Here is a 19,235-nt window from a genome sequence, read left to right as displayed (position 1 = left end):
GCACTGATTTAATCTCAGGCATGAGTCCTTGAGACTTTTGTGGGTCCACCCTACGGAGTGTCCATCTGTGAAACTGTTGTCGGGATGTTTTTTTGTTCGAACTTTCTTACAAAGTTTGAGCCTTTGAACTAGCCCAAAATGGTTGCGCAAAACAAAAATGGCTGTCTTCCTTTTCGATAGACTACAAGCGTGTTGCGTAATCAATTTGTCATAATAATAAACTCGTACTTTTGCACTGTCCTGTATGATAAGGGTTTGTCTTTCACTCAAGATTATCCGATTTATTTATTTTTTTATGGTAGGGGGGGGCACAAGGAGCAGAATGAAGGTATCCAAAGGGGGATGGAGGTCAACGCCGGAAGTATTTTTGTTATTATTATAAACGACGCAGCCCTCTTGACCTGAACGTCTTTGATCCCAAATTCAATTACGTCTCTGAAGGTTCGCCGCGCTCCTTCTGGACAAGTTTGAAGAAAAGTCATTTGAAAGTAAACACAGATGCCATTCGACTACAGAGGTCGGCGGCATTGTCAATTTTCTTGGGTTGTGTTTGCTCCTCGGGGGGATTTGGATGAAAGGAACGTTATCGCGCAAGTCAGATGACTGAAGCACATTGGACGGAGTTCATGCAGAAATGCGTTTGTTAATGGTAAATGAAAAAAGCGTGTACATTTTGCGAGTTATACACAAAAGTAACTTTAATTTGTATTTTGGATTTCACATCGCAAAACAAAAACAGAACACAGTCGAACGGCACCTGTTTGAATGCGATCCGTGAATTAGCCTGTATTCCATTAGCATTAGCAAACATTTAGCTAGCTACTTCTTATCTTAACTCTTTTCAGTCAGGTAGCCATCAGAACAAATAACAGTTCTTGTTTTGACATCCCCGAAAGATGTATTGAGAAACTGTGACAAGTTGGCTAGCTAGTTGGACGCTAATCCTCACTGATGGCGTCCTCCACTTGCTGTTTTGTTTGTCACAGCACCTGCACTCTGTTCAATGAGAAAACAATGTTTGGAAACATCATAAAAATCAGCCAACAGCTTTTATTTCTATTCTGATATTGCGTGTTTGTTCATTAATGATGTGTTTTTGCCCGCTTGAGCACCGCTGCCAGCGGACACGTGCGTCACATCAAAAAGGCCACGCGCAGATGTACGCAATTAGCAACATGGCAGACATTTAGGGGAAGCAAAGGTCCATAAAGTGGCAGATTATTATGTTTCAACCTAATGTGGCTGGAGGGGCCGTGCGACATTAATGGAAGCGTTCCTTGAAGTCCGCGCTAAAACTTTACACCCCCCCCCCCTTTGGCGCTCGCACGAGACAATTAGCGGGGGGTAGAATAATGTTGGAGTTTTTTCGTTTAATAGTTGGCATCCCACAAGAACAAAGTCATATCTTTGCCAGAATATATGAGAGACTCAATGAAGGACTTTTATTTTACAAGCAAAAGGTCATAGGGTTTGCTTTAAGAATTGTTTTAAGTCAATCTTAAGAGATTTTTAGCAAAACTTTGGGTAGTTATCTTATAAATATAAAAGGTAGAATCAACTCGTATTTCGCCAAGAGATTAAACGGAACTAATCAAATGATAAATTGGACTTTTAAATGCAAATCTGTGACGGGCATCCCATTCAAGCTTACGGTCAAATGGACAGTTAAGCAAAACGTGGCCTGATAAACACTGATAAAGCGTCTAATCCCTTATGGAAGCTGAATGTTTTATAATGGCAGCACCTGTCTTTTATCTTTCAGTCATGCTCTTTGTGTCCTGCCAAACATGTGGAGCGCTTAATATCTCCAAATCCCTGCAAAGTAATCTTTTCTTTTCTTCATCTCTCAATGTGCAGATGTAGCTGCTGCAAAGATGCTGCTTTAGACTAATAGAAAAGTACTGTAGCCTTTCACAGTGTATGACGGAAAACCCTGAAACAAAAAGAATGAAAAATAATCAAATGAATGGACAGAAAAACATTTTAATATGCCAAAATATGAATGTAGATTCATGTAAAATGGGTTTACAGTAAAGGTCAAGTGGGTGGTAATAAACAGCCTGAAGCAAACATACTTGGCCTCTTTTTGGGAATAATAGTTGCCAAACTGTGACGGCTTGTAGTGCAAAAAAAAAATCTAAAAGTGGGGCCCTCGTAAGTCAAGGCACCGGTTTGCATACATTTTTATCTGGCGACAAACAACCCACCTGCCCCGGCGTGTGAGGCTAAACCAACACGGTGTGTCTCCTGCACAAAAGATGCCGACGTGTGGCGGCAGAAGCCCCTCAGTCCACGTCCACACCCCCAAATGGGAAAAAATGGAGGAGGAGGGGCAGAAAATTGTGATTCCCATTCAGGGAGTGTCAGCATTGCACAAAGAGCCACCGCATAACACTGGCGCTAAATCACTCTTAATGGACTTCTTTCTTTCTCACTAGATGACAGGAGAGTGCGTGTGCATGCCTTTTAAAACACAATGTTAAGTAAAAGCAAATGTAGACTATTAGTTTCATGCATTTTGTTTTCTTCCCATGAAATCGCGACATTTTCTTTTATATATGTATGTATATATATATTTTTTTCTGTCCAAAAACATGACCTCATAAAATCCAAGCGCCGCACCAAAGTTGCGTCACCCTGCTTCCTTATTGGCAATCATCATGTCGCGTGTGCCGACTATATGTTGATCATGCTCTTTTTTTTTTTTTTTTGAAGTTGTGGCTAACCCCGTTGACTCAGTCAAGTCGTGAACACCCCCCACCATCAGCCTGTCTTATTCTTGGCACGGGTCGGCCTTCAATTTGAGTTCACTGCTGCTGGGTGGAGTATGTTTATGTCGCAGCGTCAGAGTTGAAGGTGGAGGCACAGGAGGCCGATGAGATGCCTGTTTATCCTTTATTTATTTTATTCCTGGTGTGGACAATTATTTGTTGATCTGATCTAATCGAGGGGAGGCCTTTTTTAGTTGTGATTTATTTTAGTCGTCGTCTTATTTTCTGACAGGAAAAGTAAGGTTGTCTAGTTGAGAGTCATTTATTTGTCTCCCTGATATATTAGAGGGGAGACCTTGATTGTTTGTGATTCTCCAATGCGCTGTTAAAATGAGATATGAATATTTGAAACAACTGCCAGTGAGCTGCTGACTGAGCAGAGGCGTGCACTCTGTCATAATTGAAGCCAGTGTTGCGTGTTGGATGGAGGCTTGTCCTCACGGTGTCCCTCCCCGAGCGCCGTGTTGTTGTTGCGAGACCTCCCACCAGAAACCCCCTCCCCAAAAACAACAACACTAATCCAAGTAGATTATTGTCTGTGATATCATCTAAGTAAAATTGTACAAAGTCAAACTTGAAGCCCTTTTATCAAAATCGTTGTAGTTTGAAATTTCACACATCCCCGTGTCCATAAAAAACAATCTATTACTTATATACTGTCATTCCAATCAATAAAAATATTAATTATACTAGACATTAATACATTTGAAATAATGCAAGTAAATTTTTCATCGTCTCACACATGAGAGGCCAATAAATTAGCTTTTCTTTTAAAAATAAAAAAAACCTTGAATATTTTCTGTTGCCGACAAACTTCAGTTTAATCTATCAGTAATATCATAAAAGGAAGGCTAGGAAATGTGAATATTGACTTTCCAAGTTCATTTCCAGTGTGCGGCCCTAAATTTTCTACTTGAGTTAAAAAACAAAAAAAAGTAACCCCAAAACTGCTTCCCTTCTTCTGCCTCTTCTTCGCCGCTCTCCTTGTGTGGTCCACCGTCATTCCCAAACAATCGGCATTAATCCAGGGAGGCAGTGAAGGGGGGCTGGCTGGAGTGTACAGTACACACACACACACAGCCCGAGCAAGGACTTTAATGGCGCTTTATTGTCTTGTTCAAAATGTAGCATCCATCAAAGACTGCCATTAATGTGTTGAAGCCTTGGAAAAAAAACAACTTCATCACTGAAATGATTTTGCTGAGTCCACATTTGAGTCATTAAAGCTTCATATAGCAAAATGATTTTGAAAGCTTGTTGCCTCCACCAAAATCTAATTATGCTTTGCCTGGTTTTCATAAAGGCTAATCAAGCGGCCTGAGCAGCCATTAGCGAATCACCGCATACACTTTTTTGACGCCACATCTGCTAACACCCCCCTCGTCTCCCCCCCCCCTTCCGTCCGCCCTGGTGAAGTTGTGGAGAAGAAGCGGGTCACTTGCTGCCTTACGGCCATTACCGTAATGAACATTGGCATTGTTAATTGTTTTCCGTTGGGCCTAATGAGGTGAGGAGCCGTACGATGCAATTAAGGAAAGGTCGAGGAAGAAGCCCAGGGGGAGAGAAAAAAAAAAAAAAGTGCAATAAGGCGCTGGAGTGGAGAGGCTGGATTGTCAGTGCAAGTTATGATTAGGAGGCACAGAAGCAGCCATGTGAAGAAATGAATTTCATGCCTGTTGATTCCGTAAATTCTCTTGGAATGTTGGGATTCCTCTGGAAAGCGCTGGGATATGGGAGGACAGATGAGCGGGAGAAGATAAACATCATCCCCTGACGTAAATGATTTATTTTTCAAATGAAATGAGGCAAACTTTAGCAAAGAGCAAAACTCTCTCCAACAATGTCTGACATGTCAATCCAGGCTGCTTGTTGTGTTCATTGAGCGCCACCATGTTCTTTTTCCTGTTCAATGAACCAACTCAATACCAGTGCTGCCTGAGCCAACACGTCACCACAATGGCGACGAGAACGAGGCCAGGCCTCTCAAGCGACCACAAAAGCGCTGACACACAAGGAGCACACGTGGAGCGGGGGGCTGAAAGCGGGACGGCCGCGCCCTCGCCCGGGCTGCCCTCCTCGTTCGCCTTCCCCCCTCGTGCCTCCGCTGGGCTATTGTGGGCGCCGGCCATGACCTCCCCGTCTTTTCCGGCTGAGGCCGGAGTGCTCCCTGATGGCCCCAAACAGGATTAGTCCCCCCGCTCATTCTCTGTGGATTTGCTGGCGTTACCGCCGCTCGGCTGGACCGTGGTGCTTTAATTACCTCGCCACCAGGGGGCCTCGCAACGGCCCTGTGGGCAACAAGCTCAGAGCGGGGAAAAAGCTTCTGTCGGCATGGGAATAATCCTGAAATACCGCGGGGCTACACGAAAGGCCGAGAAGGTTTTGACCCTGATGTTGCTTCAGTAGCCAGCTAACATTGATCCATTTTCTATTTTACTTTTTAAAAATATCGTTGACTTGAGTTCTTGCCACTGATTTTGCGATATTGTAGCACATCATGCGGTATGAAATCATCTGATTGGTGTCACGGCGCAGTTTATTATGATGTATTGCGTCAATACGTACCGCTACGTAGATGCTAATTGTTAGCCTGTGTTAGCGGGTGACCACGCGGGGCTCCACCACAAAATATACAGTTGGCTAAATTTTTCTTTGATGTCGTGCCACTTTTTTTTTTATATGTGCCTTTGCTCCATAAATGTTGGCAAACACCTATTTAGTGCTTCCACATGCTTAACAACAGCAAACCTGTATCTTGCATTCATCTTTTTGTGCTACACCTGCCAAATATTTAATCACAAAAAAGGCAGCGATGACGTCAGCGACACCAAAGCCCAGCTGGACGAGTCCACCACTCCCATTTATACGGCACCTTTTGCCACAAAAGCTCGCTAAGTGCTTCCCGCTTACAATTCACATGCGGGGCGGCGATATTAAACGCAGCTTGAGGCCAAGCTAGACAGCGTGGGCCAGTTTTCAACATCTGGACTTGGCTTCATGACGCTGTTTGTGAGTCAGTGTATGTTGGCATATTGTGCGCGTGTGTGTGTGTGTGTGTGTGTCGGGCCCAGAGAGAGCACGGGTACACACAAAGGTAGGCCTGTGAGTGTGACGTGTGGAAAATTCCGGTGGGTGTCATGCCAAGACGTCCTGAGCTTGTGAGGCGGGCGGGATCCGCCAGGAATGTGAGATGATGCAGTGCACTGCCCACATATATAAAGATGATCTATGTTGTTTTACATCATGTTGTAAATGCAAAATAAGCTACTTGATGTGTCGCGTGAGCTGTTGAGTTATGGCTGCTATTCGGAGCATGTTAAACTTCTTCGTGCCGGTCCAAGATGCCTCATCGGGCCTGACGATGTCCTCGGGCTGTTCACCTGCTTGGCCTCTCCGTGTGACCTTTCGGAAAGATGCCAAAATAGTCGGCCCCACCTGCATTCCCTGCACAACTTCCAGGAAGTCGCTCGATTAATGATGCCCATTTTTTTCTGAATCATCAACTTGTCGTGTGCGTTTATTCAACAGGCTCAACGGCGTGTGAAAACACATTGGGGCGGCTGCCATTTTGCGCCTCACTTGGTACTTTGACGGCCACGCGGTGAGACTTGAATATTTCATTTCTTGTGGGAAGAATAGCATCTAAAAAAAAATGACAGGTTATCTCTGGCGTCTATTTGAGGGAAGCGTTTACTTCTCACAAATCTGCTCGGATCCAACAGGGCTACCGACTCTCCCACCAGGAGCTGGAGAGAGACCCCCTTTGCATCTGGTCCTGCTTAGAAGCCCCAAATACCCACCCCGGACCGGCTGCTCCCAATTCCTTATCCCCAAAAAGCAGCAATCATTAGCTTGTCTTGAGCGCCGCAAAGACAAATGGCGACTCGTTTGACGTGCAACTCGAGTGTGCAAAGAGGAAGCACATGCACAAATACATAAATAAACGGCGTACACGTTTGGAGGCATTCCTGCAGCACCTGCAGCCACTTATATTTAGCTGCGAGGGGGAAAGAAGAAAAAAATAAAGCCTGTCATGTTTGTTCACTGAAGGAAACAAGTTTGGTTTTAATTAGAGCGCCTGCCAAATGTTGAGGTAACCGCCCGCCTTTCTTTTGGCGTTGCTTTTTATTTTTGGTCATATATATTCTTTAAAGCAATCAGGAGGGGAAAAAAAAACATGAAGGATCAGTATGGACGGTGTCATGTGGCTCGGTAGTGTCATGTGATTTCAGCGCCGTTTTTGACTTTTTGTCATTAGATTAACAGCGATCTAAAAAAAAAAAAGGACAACAAATTATTTTACTTTCAAACAGTCATTAAATGCACGTCTCCCGATATTAATGTTGCTTTTTTTTGTAGGTCTTTTCATGGTAGATAGCCCCACCAAATGTTATGATGCAAAATCAATGTTGTGTTTTCATGATTGACATGCCTTTTGTTCTCCAGGATGGAGAGCCAGGATAGAGCGCTAGCGGGATGATCTTGATGAAAAGCAGAGATGGGAGAACACGATAATGTCCACGCCAACTCGACTCGGGTCCAAAGTTGAGCAGAGCTCCGGCAGAGTAATTGTGCTCAGGTGGGTGACTCAAGTTGAAATCTTGAAGAGATGACTAAAAAAAAAAGTACACAACATGCTCTCATGTCCAAAATGAGATCATTGCAGCCTTTAGCAACATTTAGAGGCAATTTTCCAAAATACTGTACAAGAAAAGAAATATGGACGACATTTGAAATATAAGCCCACTTGTTAGGGGGAAAAAAAACAAACCTCTTGCTCAACATTGACCCTAAGCTCCTTTGTGACCCTTTTGAGGACAATCGTTATTGAAAATATGCTCTCCATTTGCATTTTTCGACCTTGACCAGGTGGAGCGCAACTCTGGATTGCTGCCGTCGCCCTGATTGGCGCAGCAGAAATGTCCACAGCAGGTGTTCGCACAAATGTTTTCGCCATTTCCCGTCATATTAAATTGAAAATACAAACACACGCGGACCGCAGTCCCGGGACGCAAACGAGCGGAAAAACATTTGACAGCATCAGCGAGTCAGTCAGGGCCGTTGGGTGGGCTCCGCTCCCCGCGTAGGGGGTGGCCTGGCCTTGTGAGCCCCCGTTGTGGCGCAAATTGTAAACGGCCCCCAAAGTCCAGTGATCCCCGACCCCCTCTCTCCTGCCAAGTCCCCGGGACACAGAAGGTGAGCTGGACGGCGGCCCGGGTAAACTCCAGCTGGCTTCGGGTTGGGATCTCCCAGGAGCGCCATGCGGACAGGCCCGTCTTTGTCGCTGATTGGCCGTTTCACAGCGCTTTCAAAGTACGGCATGTTGGGGAAACAAATTTGGATTCATGATTCAAAATATTCAGATTTCCTGATTAATCTATTTGGGACAATCTTTTGATGCCTTCTGTTGCATTGTTTGATTTCCTAACCTGGTACACCCAAAAACTACTCATAGCAATTTCTTTTTTTAATGTTTCGCTACTAATACAACCATCAGCCGTCATCGCAGCACCCGGCTGTCCTCTCCTTGCACCCTTAACCAAAACAAATCATCGACTTTAAATACACTCGGAAACATTCCCTCCGCACCCGCGAGATGTTGGGATGCGCCGAGGGGGCGACCCAAAAATAGGCCCGAGTTTTTCCAAAGGGGACCTGGATGCTGCATTGCAGGGAATTCTGTTTATGAGGTGCATTCAAGTAGCGCCTGTCCAGAGCTGATTCATGGGCAGGCAGGGTCAGGCCTTGCGAGTATAGATCAGGTTCACAGTTTGCCTCTTCCAGCAGCTGCTATTACATTTAAACTCACCCAGCTGCTCCCCTCCTCCCCTCCCTGACTAGAGGTAGCGGGGTTGGGCCGGTTGCGCGATGGCATCGGGCAGAGCTGCGGGCTGCCAGGCCCAGCCGGACTTGGTGGTCCGTCCTTGTTTACCCGCTTCCAACATTTAAAAGTATTTACAACATATTCTGAAGACAAATGTGACAAACTGTGGCGTTGTTCTCATGGTGTCACCAATGGCCGTCGGAGCAGAAACGACGGGCTGACTCATTAGCTCACTCGATGGTTTATCAAAGTGTCTTTTAATGGCGGCCAGTGGAGTGAAGCGAGCGGCTCTTTGATCGCGGCCTGTTTTCCGTGGCCCCGCTGGCCTCTGGCGGCCCCCCGTGCGGCCCCGCGGGAGCCGGCCTTTGGAGGGGAAGTGGCGATCTCACATGTCTTGAAAGCTCGGGTTTGATCCCCGATGCTGACATGAAATTTTTGATCGATGATTAGCGCCCCTGACAACCGCCCCTCCCTCCCCTCGCCATCTCCTCCGTCTTCTTCCCTCTCGTCGGCCGACTCCAAATGTCAATGATGTTAGTTTAGCCATTGTACACGGCTGGCCGCATCTGAATGGGGGACTTGTACCCGGGCCAGCCCCCTACAATGGCCTCCTTTCTCACCGCGACTTGTTCTCAGCGTTAGCCTCCTCCGTGAGGACAAGGCTGTCTCTCTCTCGCTCTCATTTTCGCTCTCGCTCTGGGAGTAAATTGGAAGCCAGCAAGTCGGAGTGAGGGAGGAGGCGTGACCGAGCAGTAAGCTCTCTTTTTTTTTTTTTTTCTTCATAAGTACGATTGTTACAGTGTGAGCGGCAGCAGTGCTAAGTCTGCCTTTCACCGCAAAGCTAAGCTTGTTAGCCTCGCTAATCGGACACGAGAAGAGTGTGTCGAGCAGACTGAGGAAATGCGGATGGGATAAACCCGGGAAAAAGTCAAGTCAATTTGAATGTACCGTTGTGGCGGCGTGGCTTCGACGCTACGAGTGCCAAGTCGTCAAATTGGCGACTTACTTGGAGTCAAGTCATGTGACTGGCTGGCTGGAGTCTCCTTTGTCATCTTAAGTTCTATTTGAAAAGTGTGCCGAGTCTTTGATTGCCTGCAGGGTCTTGTGCGCTTCTGGCTCTGCTCAGACACGTCGCTGGCTCCTTCCCTGGCATTCCCTTCTTTCAGAGCGAGGTCGCAGGTCAGGGACCGCGACCCACCCCGGGGCCAGGGTGAAGGACCCCCTTCCCCTCGCCTGTGAAAGAAGGCCCGCTTGGCCTCTGCCGCCTCTTTATTTTGTACACACCTGAGTCCCTTCTTCTTGGGGCCGCAGATCCGGTGACAACGTGCAGAAAGAAAGCTGCGTCTCTCGTTACACCAAACACACACACACACACACTTTTGGATTGTTCACACGGATCAACACGTCATTGCTTTTTTTTTTTGGAGGGTGCTTCAAAAGAACACATGCTTCCAAAAATTGCTTCAAAACAATCATCTTTGTTCCCACTGTCTGTCCCTCTTGTGTTCATTTCCTGTTTTGAGTCTCCACTCAGCATAGTTGTTATTTACGGCCCCTGGGGGGGCTACCTGTCATCCTGGCTGCACCGTTGCCATTGCCATGGCGACTCCCAAATTCCACGGAGCACAGGTCCCGACCCCCCTCCCTCAGTCCCACCATCATAAAGCGATGACCCCTGACCCCCACACCTGCGGACATAGGTCACAACGATCCATTAGAGTGTGTAGGAGATAGCGCACATACTCCCCCCCACAAAAAAAATGTTTATGGGCCCAAGGTCAGCCTATAGCAGCTTTTTGCTTTTCCAAGCGCTTCATTTAACATCACAACACACTTGGCGCACCACCTATCACTCAAAGATTGCTGCTAAAATCCGGAGTTCCGCAAGGATCCATTCTTGCACCACTATAATTAGATCTCATTTATTCATTTGCCTTGCATAATGTTAGTTCAAAACAAACATGCATCCCATCCCACCGCTCTTCTAATGAGGCAGACATTTTTGTTGGCGCGTGCCAGTGAGGCTTCCATGCCAAGATGCCACTCTGGACGCGCTGCCCTCCGTCTGGACACTCCACCTGCCCATCACCGCTTGTTTGGCTTCCCTCGGGAACGCTGCCGACCTGCCAGCTCGCCCTCGGGCCAAACCACACAACCCGTCTGCCCCCGCAGACACGGATCATCCAAATGTTATTCCAGAGCAAACCTTCACAGAAGTGGAGCCCCGCAGTTTGACGCACACTCAGACTGTCTCCATGACGACAACAGGAGGGGATATTTGAAGGGAAGACGGTTTTTCCTCAGCGGGAGTCCTGGAACAGACTCTTCGGGACAATCTGTTCTTGATCAAATAATGATGAATTCATTTATTGATTGGCTCCCAATTTATTATTTTCCACGACATCCTCATTGGGTTCTCATGCATTGCATTTGTCTCCTCTTAGATGTCACCTGTCCAACTTCTCATTAGCCCCGCCCCCTCCTCTTGTGTGAACATCTCAGCAATGGAATAGAAGGTATGTGTATTTTTACTTCACACTATCCACCCAAACGTTTAAAAATCCTCGTTTGGTAAATGTTAGCGGCCATTAAACGACCAATTAGGTACGACTATGTTAATTGCGTGTGACATCACGTCACGATTAACAACGTCAATGCTACACGTTGCAGGTGGGGCAATTTTAAGCGCAAAGCAAACACAAATGTGTTTTCAGTTTTCACTCGGTGATTCGTTGGATCACCGCTTGAGCGTGAGCCATGTGACGTGTTTGGGAAAGGGAAAGAACGGAGCGCTCGTGAAGCCGCTGACAACTTGTTACAAAAAAACACTGAGTTGATTTTTGTAATGCGGCCTCTTTTAAAAACATGTGACTTTAGTGTGAAATGTGTCAAAGTGAGCTAACCTGGAACACAAAGGGAGAAATGGTCCCAAGACGTGAGTGGATGTTGGCTTCAGACAGGGTTGAGGGGGGGTCACACCCGTACATGCTCCTTGTCACTTGGCCGTCAGTCACACTGCAAACTCCATTCTGTGAAAATGTGACTTTTTAATGTGTGATGCCGTCTGCCCACTTCATTATTTGTGTTTAAGTGGTTTTAAACTGGCTTAAGTGGAGAGGATAGACAAGAGGGAGCAGTGACCCCTGTCCACCTCTCCCTCCATCAAGCCTGCCGCCCTCTTGTCTCTCTTTCTCTGGCCACTGTGACTGTACTCCTTTCTCCTCCCGGCTTTGTTTGAAAACAGCTTTCAATTTCCTGGGTAGCCATCTTCAAAGGGAGCATTGGTGAGGGGGGTCGGAGTGGGCTGCCAGAGGCGCAGTGACAGCTGGGAGGCAGAGATCACATCAGAGAAGTCCACGTTGTGAGCGCCAACTGACGCCCCCGCCGCCACGCCATCCTCCGAAAGCTGAGCGATGACCGCCTCTCGTATTCCCCTCGCACAGCAGCGCACCCTCGAGGACAAATACGCAAGAGGGAAGCCCGGGATTGGAGGATGGGAAAAATAAGACAGTTAACTGGGTAACTGGGGGGGGGGGGGGAGTCAGGGGTCTTTGCTAATCCCTCCACATCTGGCTTCTATTGGGATGCGGAGGCCGCTAAAATAATGTTTTTCACCCGACAAGCCTTTCTGTGCTATAAATTACCCGGCAGCCACTCAGTGAAAGCCATTGGGAGGAGGGGGCCACTTTGTGTTCCTGCTGAAGACAACTCAACTAACCCACCCCCCCCCCCCCTCGCCCAGCAGTTAAAATGTGCCTTCCTTCCTGTCGTCCATCAACAGACGACAACGTGCAGGCAAGAGGTGGCTTCCCCAATCAATGACTGCATTTGGACTCTGTTGATAACCAAAACAGCAGCACCTAGACACATAAAACAGACCTGAGAAGATTAATTCAAAGAATGAACGGCGAAGATTAGCGTTCCCTCCAATGACTTGCCACTCAGACAAAAATTCACATCCTAATAGATGTGGTGGCATTCCGCAAGTCTCGATACTAGGTCCCCTCTACATCAAAATGAGGTATTTGGCATTCCAGCAAAAAAGCAAGATAAGATATAGCAAAACAGGGGTCCCTGTTTTCCATCTGCAGTGGAGATGAATGCAGAAACGCAAAGCAGATTTATTACGTTTAGTCAAGCCGCTTTTGTCCCATCAGTGACCTCTCACAGCCACAAACCATAAACCAGGTCCAGATTCCTCCCCCCAACAACAACCTTCCATCTCCTCTTTTGGCAGGAGTTTTTTTTTTTTTTTATATGGACACGGCCTCGGGTATTGGAAGGTGATTGGTTCATAACAAAAACAAATATGGAATTTGTGTCCTTGAGCAAGGCAACAAATTCCCAAGTGACATCATAGATTTGCTTTAATAGACATGGAATTATTCTGGGATTCCAACGTCTCTGTCGTTCTGCGCCACATTTTATGCACACGTGTCCAAACCGCCATTATTTGTGCGATATTAGCACGGCCAGGAAGGTTGTTCGTTCAAACTGAAACGCGAGACAAGAGTTCACTTGTAGGTAAATAAAACACGTCGCTAATAGAAAGCAGCGCTAAGTCCTAATCGGAGGCAGACAACAAAAGCTTGTCAGCGTATGTGGGAAGGTCGGGAAAGAAATCAAACTCATTGTGATGTTTACTGGAGAGATTGGAGGCAAATGTCTTCTGGTAACATTTTGGCCTCTTTATGGCCCCATCATATTTCATCTTGTGCACAGCACCTGTAGGAATGCGGGCCCCCGCACCCCCAGCAGCGGTGAGACGGTCCGCCCGGCCGGGCCTGTCACCCGTGATGAGCCCAGGCTCATCATTGTCGGGGGGCAAGCCGAGTTCAACGCGCATAAAAGCGCCGCGTGGACAGTCGAGCCCTTGCCGAGGAGGGAGGTGCGAGGTCACCGCCTCTTCGCCGCTAACACCAATTAGATGAATACGAGCTGACAGGTCGTAGGATGAAAGGCAGAAGGTTGACTAATGCGACCATCCCGCCGCTAACGTCCGAGCGAGCCAACTTGATTTTACAACCATTAGGCACCTGTCGGAGGCCGGCGCAGGTGATCCCCACACTCTGGAATTACATCTGGGACGAAACTAGAGCCTTGCGGGATGCCGAGCGGCAAACGGCTTGATGGCCATCTGTCCCGGCTTTCCTCTTCTGTGTAGCTCGAGACGTTGACTGCGTGTCCGTCCGTTTTCTGTTACCGTCATGGGTGAGCCGGAACCCGTTCTGGCTGATGGTGAGGAAGAACCCAATGAAACCGGTTTTGGCCACGTCGGCCATCTCGACTATGCTATGCGAGGGCACTTCAGCATGAGAAAAATATTTTACATGTCGACTGGGGCTTCTGTTTGAAGAGAGACAACAGCAGAAGTGGGGGGGCGTTGTTGGCGCTGACATATTTCATCGCTGTGTAATTCTAGCCGGCCGTGGCCCATCATGTGTCATCCTCGTGTCAATGGGGCCTTTGCCACATACTTTCGCCTCCCCCCTCCCCAAAGTCCGTCTCACCATTACTCCATCCCATAATTACCCTGCGCTCACACAATCCTTCCCGGCCTTCCCGTTCATCCTTTTGCCCGACTGCCAACTCCTCACATGTTGTCATCGTCCTGCTGAGAAGAGGGCCGGTCCGGTGCTGATCCGCTGTCGAGACGGGTCTTACTGAGCCGTCTGCTCGCGCATCTGCTTTCACGCAAGAAAGCGACCCGACTCTGTACCGCTAAGATCACTGGGCCTTAAGGCTAACGGGCTAACGATTAGCATCAACTTGAAACGGTTTCATGAATGTTGAGCATTTATTTGATTTCCTGCACTTAAGCGGGCTGACGTCCTCCAGCGCGGTGCCAGAGTGGCCTCTGGAGTTGATCTCCACCAGGGTCAAAAAGATAAGACGTGACCCTGGAATTCCACTGAGGGAGCTTCTCCCTTCCTGATGAAGGATGGACACTTTTCATGGAGATGTTGATGTAAATCTTCCATACTTGGGGTTGTGGAACTTTCTGGAGGGTGGGGGTGGGGGGTCTTCTCCATGCAGGGGTCTAACATATCAAAGAGCAAGGATGCAGCAAGAAGCGGGGGGTGGGTGGCGCTGTTTGAAGCTCTACTTTAGGGGGGGGGTGAGTTGGCTTTTGTTCCCACTCCTCCAGCAAGATCCCCTGAAAAGATCACCGAGTGGGCCCGATTGGTCACGGACGAGATCGCCCCCCTCTGATTGGACACGGCGGAGCGGCAGATGTTGGATCTCCAGCAGGGGGGCTCGGATGCTTGTCGCCAACTCCCGTCCGTTCACGCCGCTGTCATGTTAACGGGATCGTCTGATTGGAGAAATAAATTGAGTTTCAAACGTTTCCAATCTGACAATATTTCATTCGAAACGAAAAAAGTTCAAAGCTGGTCGTCTCGTTTTTACAAACAATCGAGAAGAAGATACGGTGAAAGCTAATTACAGATGAGATTCCACGTGTGCTGATTCTGTTTCCTCTCCTCGTTTCCAGATAAGAAGAAACTCGCGTTTACACAGTCCACTAAGTAAGTTTGATTGCTTGACTTTGTCTCACCAGACGCTCTGAAAAGAAAAAACGCCTCCGTGACCGAGGAGTCCGAGGAACCAGATATGTTATCTGGAGGAATCTGGAGGGGAAAAGCATTTCCCAATCTGGCCCGCCTCGCCTTGGCCCGTCCTGCCTGCGGAGGAACGAACCATTTGGACCGCAGGCCTCTTCCTGACATCTGACAATCCCCCCAAAAAAAAGATCTGACGAAGGAAAAAGGGAGATAAGATATGCTGACGCGGCCAACTGAGTGCGAGCCACAAGAGAACAGCCGTGGTCAGCCAGAGGTTATTTCAGGTCAGGTCACTGATTCATTTCCAAACTTTTTCAACATATGCGTTGACGCAAATGATTTCTAAACGTACGTATCAGCCAAAAGTGTCATCAGGCGTGTAGCCATCATTTCAAACATGGATCATTCCAATTTCTCAACCGGCCAGGATAGTTTATTGACATGAATTCTTCAACACAACTGTGACTTGATCATGGTTTTTTTTGTGGCTCACAAAAAAAACAGCAGACCAGAATTGAAAAAGAAAAAACAGTTTTCAGTCGATGCGCAACTTCAGCAATTTTCCATTGCAAAATAGTTTTTTGTGCCTTGGTGACCAGAAGGGACCATTTAGGGACCACATCCAAAGTCCGGATGTGAGTCCAAAAGTGACACATATCCGGAAGTGGATTTGATCAAACGTCAAGTAATGAGCATCAGCTCCTATTTTGCTGGTGATGGTCCTCCTCAAGGTCATGACGCTCTGCGCCTGTGCCTGCGTCTGGATGCAGTCAGCCCGAGGCCTGCGTTTCTTCCGCACGTCCCGTTGCCCGATGGATGGATAGTGACGGCCGGCCAGTTGGTTCTCATTACGTCCTCTGCACTTCAAAACTACTCACAAATCAGCCAGACCCCCGCCCCCTTCCTCCGCTCCCCCTTCCTCACCCTGCGCCGTTAGTCTTTTTCATCTCGATGTCCAAAATTGTTCCTGAAAGTGAAAAACATTGCCAGAGGCGACTTTTTCCTAGGGTGTAATTTTTTTAATATCCTCTTCAGACTTCTTTTCAATTCTTCCATCCACTGTGACTCCTTTTCTTCTGGATAAAGTCCCACCTCCCTTCCAAGTCTTTTTAGGCATTCCTACACCCAAAGTCTGGGATAATAGGAAAGTAGTAATTGGCGTTAAGAAAATACAGTTACATTTAACACGTGGAGAGTGTTTGGGGAATCACAGTTTACTCTGAGATTCTGTCCCGCTTCCTCCTGCCCCCGCTTTGGTTTTCTTTTTCATCCCGAGGTACCGAATCGTTCCTGAAAGTGAAAAAAAGATTTGCCTCCGGAGTATTTTTCTAATATCCTCTTCAGACTGCACGTCTCCCCCTCCCTCCTTCATGCCTCCTCTCTTTTAAGTAAAAGCCTGTCATCCACCCCGCGGGGGCTCCGCTGGAATGCCGCCGCAATATAGAAGAGCCGTACCTTTGCATTCCCGCTAATGTCAGAGTGGGTCTCCAAGCGTGGGGTGAGGGAGGGGGGAGGAGACGGGGGGGCAGGCTGGATATGGAAACAAGGTGGAACTGTGCTTTGTTTGTTGCCCTCCGCGCATACCAGCGCAACATTTGAACAGCAACAAAATAAGGCACAGATGTGCTTTTCTGGCTCCCGCTTGGCTTGTCCAAGGCCCCGCATGGAGGTCACATGGTTTGGAAAGCGAGACGTTCTCCCAGGCCTCGTCCGTGCACACACACAAAAGGTATTTGTCCAGCCACGTTTTTGACTACTTTTTAGCTCAGGTTTTTCAAAAAGAATTGTATCTTAAAAAAAAAAAAAAAAAAACAGGATTCCAAATTAATTACAAAAATTATAAGGATAAAATAACTTCCTTTTTGTTCTCTTAATACTTGCAGTCATGAAAATATGGCAGAACATTTGATTGCTTTATAATAGTTTGTCCTTTAATATTCAAGTGGGTGTACGGTGACATGGCCGCCATGAAACGGGCCCCATTTTGGTACCGGCCCCTTAGTTTGAGAACCCCCGTTCTGAAGGCCAGCGCTGAGTCTTTCCAAGGCATGGTAACATCTCCACGTTGCCAAGTTTCACACGCAAAACACTCCCGTCTGCTCTCCGAAACTCCCTCGCACACTCGAGGGTTGATTATTTCAATCAGTCAGACGTGTCGGCCTTCGTGCGGCTGCTTTAAATCAAGGCCGAGATGGGAGCGCTGGAGAAAGTCATGGAAAGAGAACACACCTTGGTACTGTGGTACTCCGAGGCCCTGCCAGGCTGCTCTTCATCCACCAAGTGGCGCACGGCCAGATTTCTTCTCGTCTGGAAGGGGTTTTTTCTCAGCTCGCAGGCGCCCGATATTTCAATAAAATCCTCCCGAGGAGTCCCGGCGTGATGGACTTCCATCTGTTTTCTGTCTCCTGGACAAGAGTGAACTCAACAGAACATCAATCCCTCAGGGTGTCTGACTGCTATTTTGTTTACAACATTTTTTGGTGGGATGGCTTTGGGTTCATCTTTTTGTCCACTTGCTGGAGCCTGTAAAATATTTTGCCAGGATGAAAAAAAAAAAAAAGGAATTTCAATACCCGGTCCAATTCTTGCAGTTTTAACGAAGCGTATTCACTGATGTTGTTAGGATGAGATAAAGTATGGCAGGTTTTTGTGCAGCGCACGGCTTTTTTGACCCCTGGCGCACTTAAGCGTTAGTTAACACTCCATCCGGCCTTTTTGCTCCTCATCAGTCATTAACCAAGTGTGACAGGCTTGTCTTATTAGCCTCCGTGCTTCTCTGCACATGTTCTTGCCGGCCCCTTTAATGAGCACTTTAGACCATCTCACCTCTTCTTGATTTATGACTTTTTTTTTTTTGGTTCATATTTTTTTTGCAGCCTTGAGGCCGCCAGCGACTCGGGCAGCTGCGGGCAACATGACGAGAGGTGTGAACTCCCCCGAGCTTAATGAGCCCACGGCGCAGGCGGATTACACGGCGGGTCAAAGGTGAGGGGATGGCGGCCGGAGAGGCTGCTCCTAATATCCGTGAGGCCGATTAACCGAGAGGATTAAGTGTGTCAGTGTCCATGAGAATTCCATCTGCTCATCCGGAGAGGAGCTCAAAAAAAGAAATCAGGAATTGAAGTTGAACAAAAAATGGTTTTGGAAATTCGGATTCAAACTCCGGAACTTCAAATTCAGATGGCACAAATATACTTCAAGAGGAAAGTAGAGTACATAAAAAGTCAAGACTTTAAAAAGCCTCCCGCCCTTCCTAAGTCAAATTCCCAGAAGGAGCACAGCACAAATTATAAATCTGCAGTCAGATGCCTATGAAAGTATGAAATCAAACTCACCACAAAGGAGTCCAAGGAGCCAAGTTAGGCCATAACTCTTCCTCTCTGTCGGGGAACATTTCTCTCTCGCTCGCGCTCTCTCTCCCTATCTCTCTTCTCTTCAAATGGAATAGCAGTTGTCTTTAAAAGTCAAACTGTGCAAGGTGAGGTTGCCAAAGTTATCCTTCTTTGGAGCTATCATTATAGACAGAATAAAATTATATTACATTATTTTACCGCATTTTTCTTCCAAGACCCTGACAGACTTTTTCTGAGTTCATTTGGCTATCACGTGTTGCATCAATCAAGATTAGTGGGCCCGTCCCAGAAGAGGTTCTGCAAGCACAAAAAAAGCCACGACTTTATCATTTCTTGTCTCTCTGCTCTTTGTCAAAGTCCAGCCTGGCCTCCAAATTTGCGTCTTCATCGGCAAAATGTTCCCATAGGCTAAAATGAATGCATTGGCTTCACTGTCCCAATATTTTTGGAGAGCCGTGTCATGAAGCTAATGACCCTCCAATTATTTTCAATGAATGGAGCCATTGATTGTGTTGCAAGTATTTTCCTCTTTGGAAACTGTTTGCTCTGCGCGGTTACTCGCTTTAGTCTTTTCTGGAGCGGCGACCACGCAGGCATTAGACGCCGACTCTGAGAGTCGGGACAAAAGGAGAGCAGACACGGATCCTCTTCCCTTTGTCCAGAGCGCTTCGTATGAAACAGAAGCCACTCGGATGGCTCCTTGCAGGAGTCCCGGGCAGGC

General features: G+C 47.4%; 1 protein-coding gene and 1 long non-coding RNA gene across 9 annotated transcripts in view; one reads left to right on the top strand and one right to left on the bottom strand.

Annotated features, from left to right (window-relative positions):
• The first annotated feature begins 12 nt into the window (after positions 1–12).
• cdon (cell adhesion associated, oncogene regulated) overlaps positions 13–19,235 on the top strand; it is a 45,469-nt gene continuing 26,246 nt past the window's right edge. For 5 of the 8 annotated variants that reach the window (XM_061280241.1, XM_061280234.1, XM_061280239.1 and 2 more), the window contains exons 1-4: positions 13–7,350; positions 11,040–11,111; positions 15,158–15,445; positions 18,038–18,146. The gene's annotated coding sequence lies outside the window, so the exon portion shown is untranslated. The remainder of the gene's footprint in view (positions 7,351–11,039; positions 11,112–15,157; positions 15,446–18,037; positions 18,147–19,235) is intronic. The other 3 variants (XM_061280238.1, XM_061280233.1, XM_061280235.1) reach the window with 3 other exon arrangements.
• Positions 5,960–9,937, bottom strand: LOC133155166 (uncharacterized). Its single transcript, XR_009714601.1, has 2 exons — positions 9,602–9,937; positions 5,960–7,384 (listed from the first exon to the last, which is right to left on the bottom strand). It is a non-coding gene; the product is annotated as an uncharacterized LOC133155166 (long non-coding RNA).

Source organism: Syngnathus typhle, linkage group LG6 (assembly GCF_033458585.1).
Source record: "Syngnathus typhle isolate RoL2023-S1 ecotype Sweden linkage group LG6, RoL_Styp_1.0, whole genome shotgun sequence".
Taxonomy (NCBI): Eukaryota; Metazoa; Chordata; class Actinopteri; order Syngnathiformes; family Syngnathidae; genus Syngnathus; species Syngnathus typhle.
This window is presented reverse-complemented; position numbering and strand designations above follow the sequence as displayed.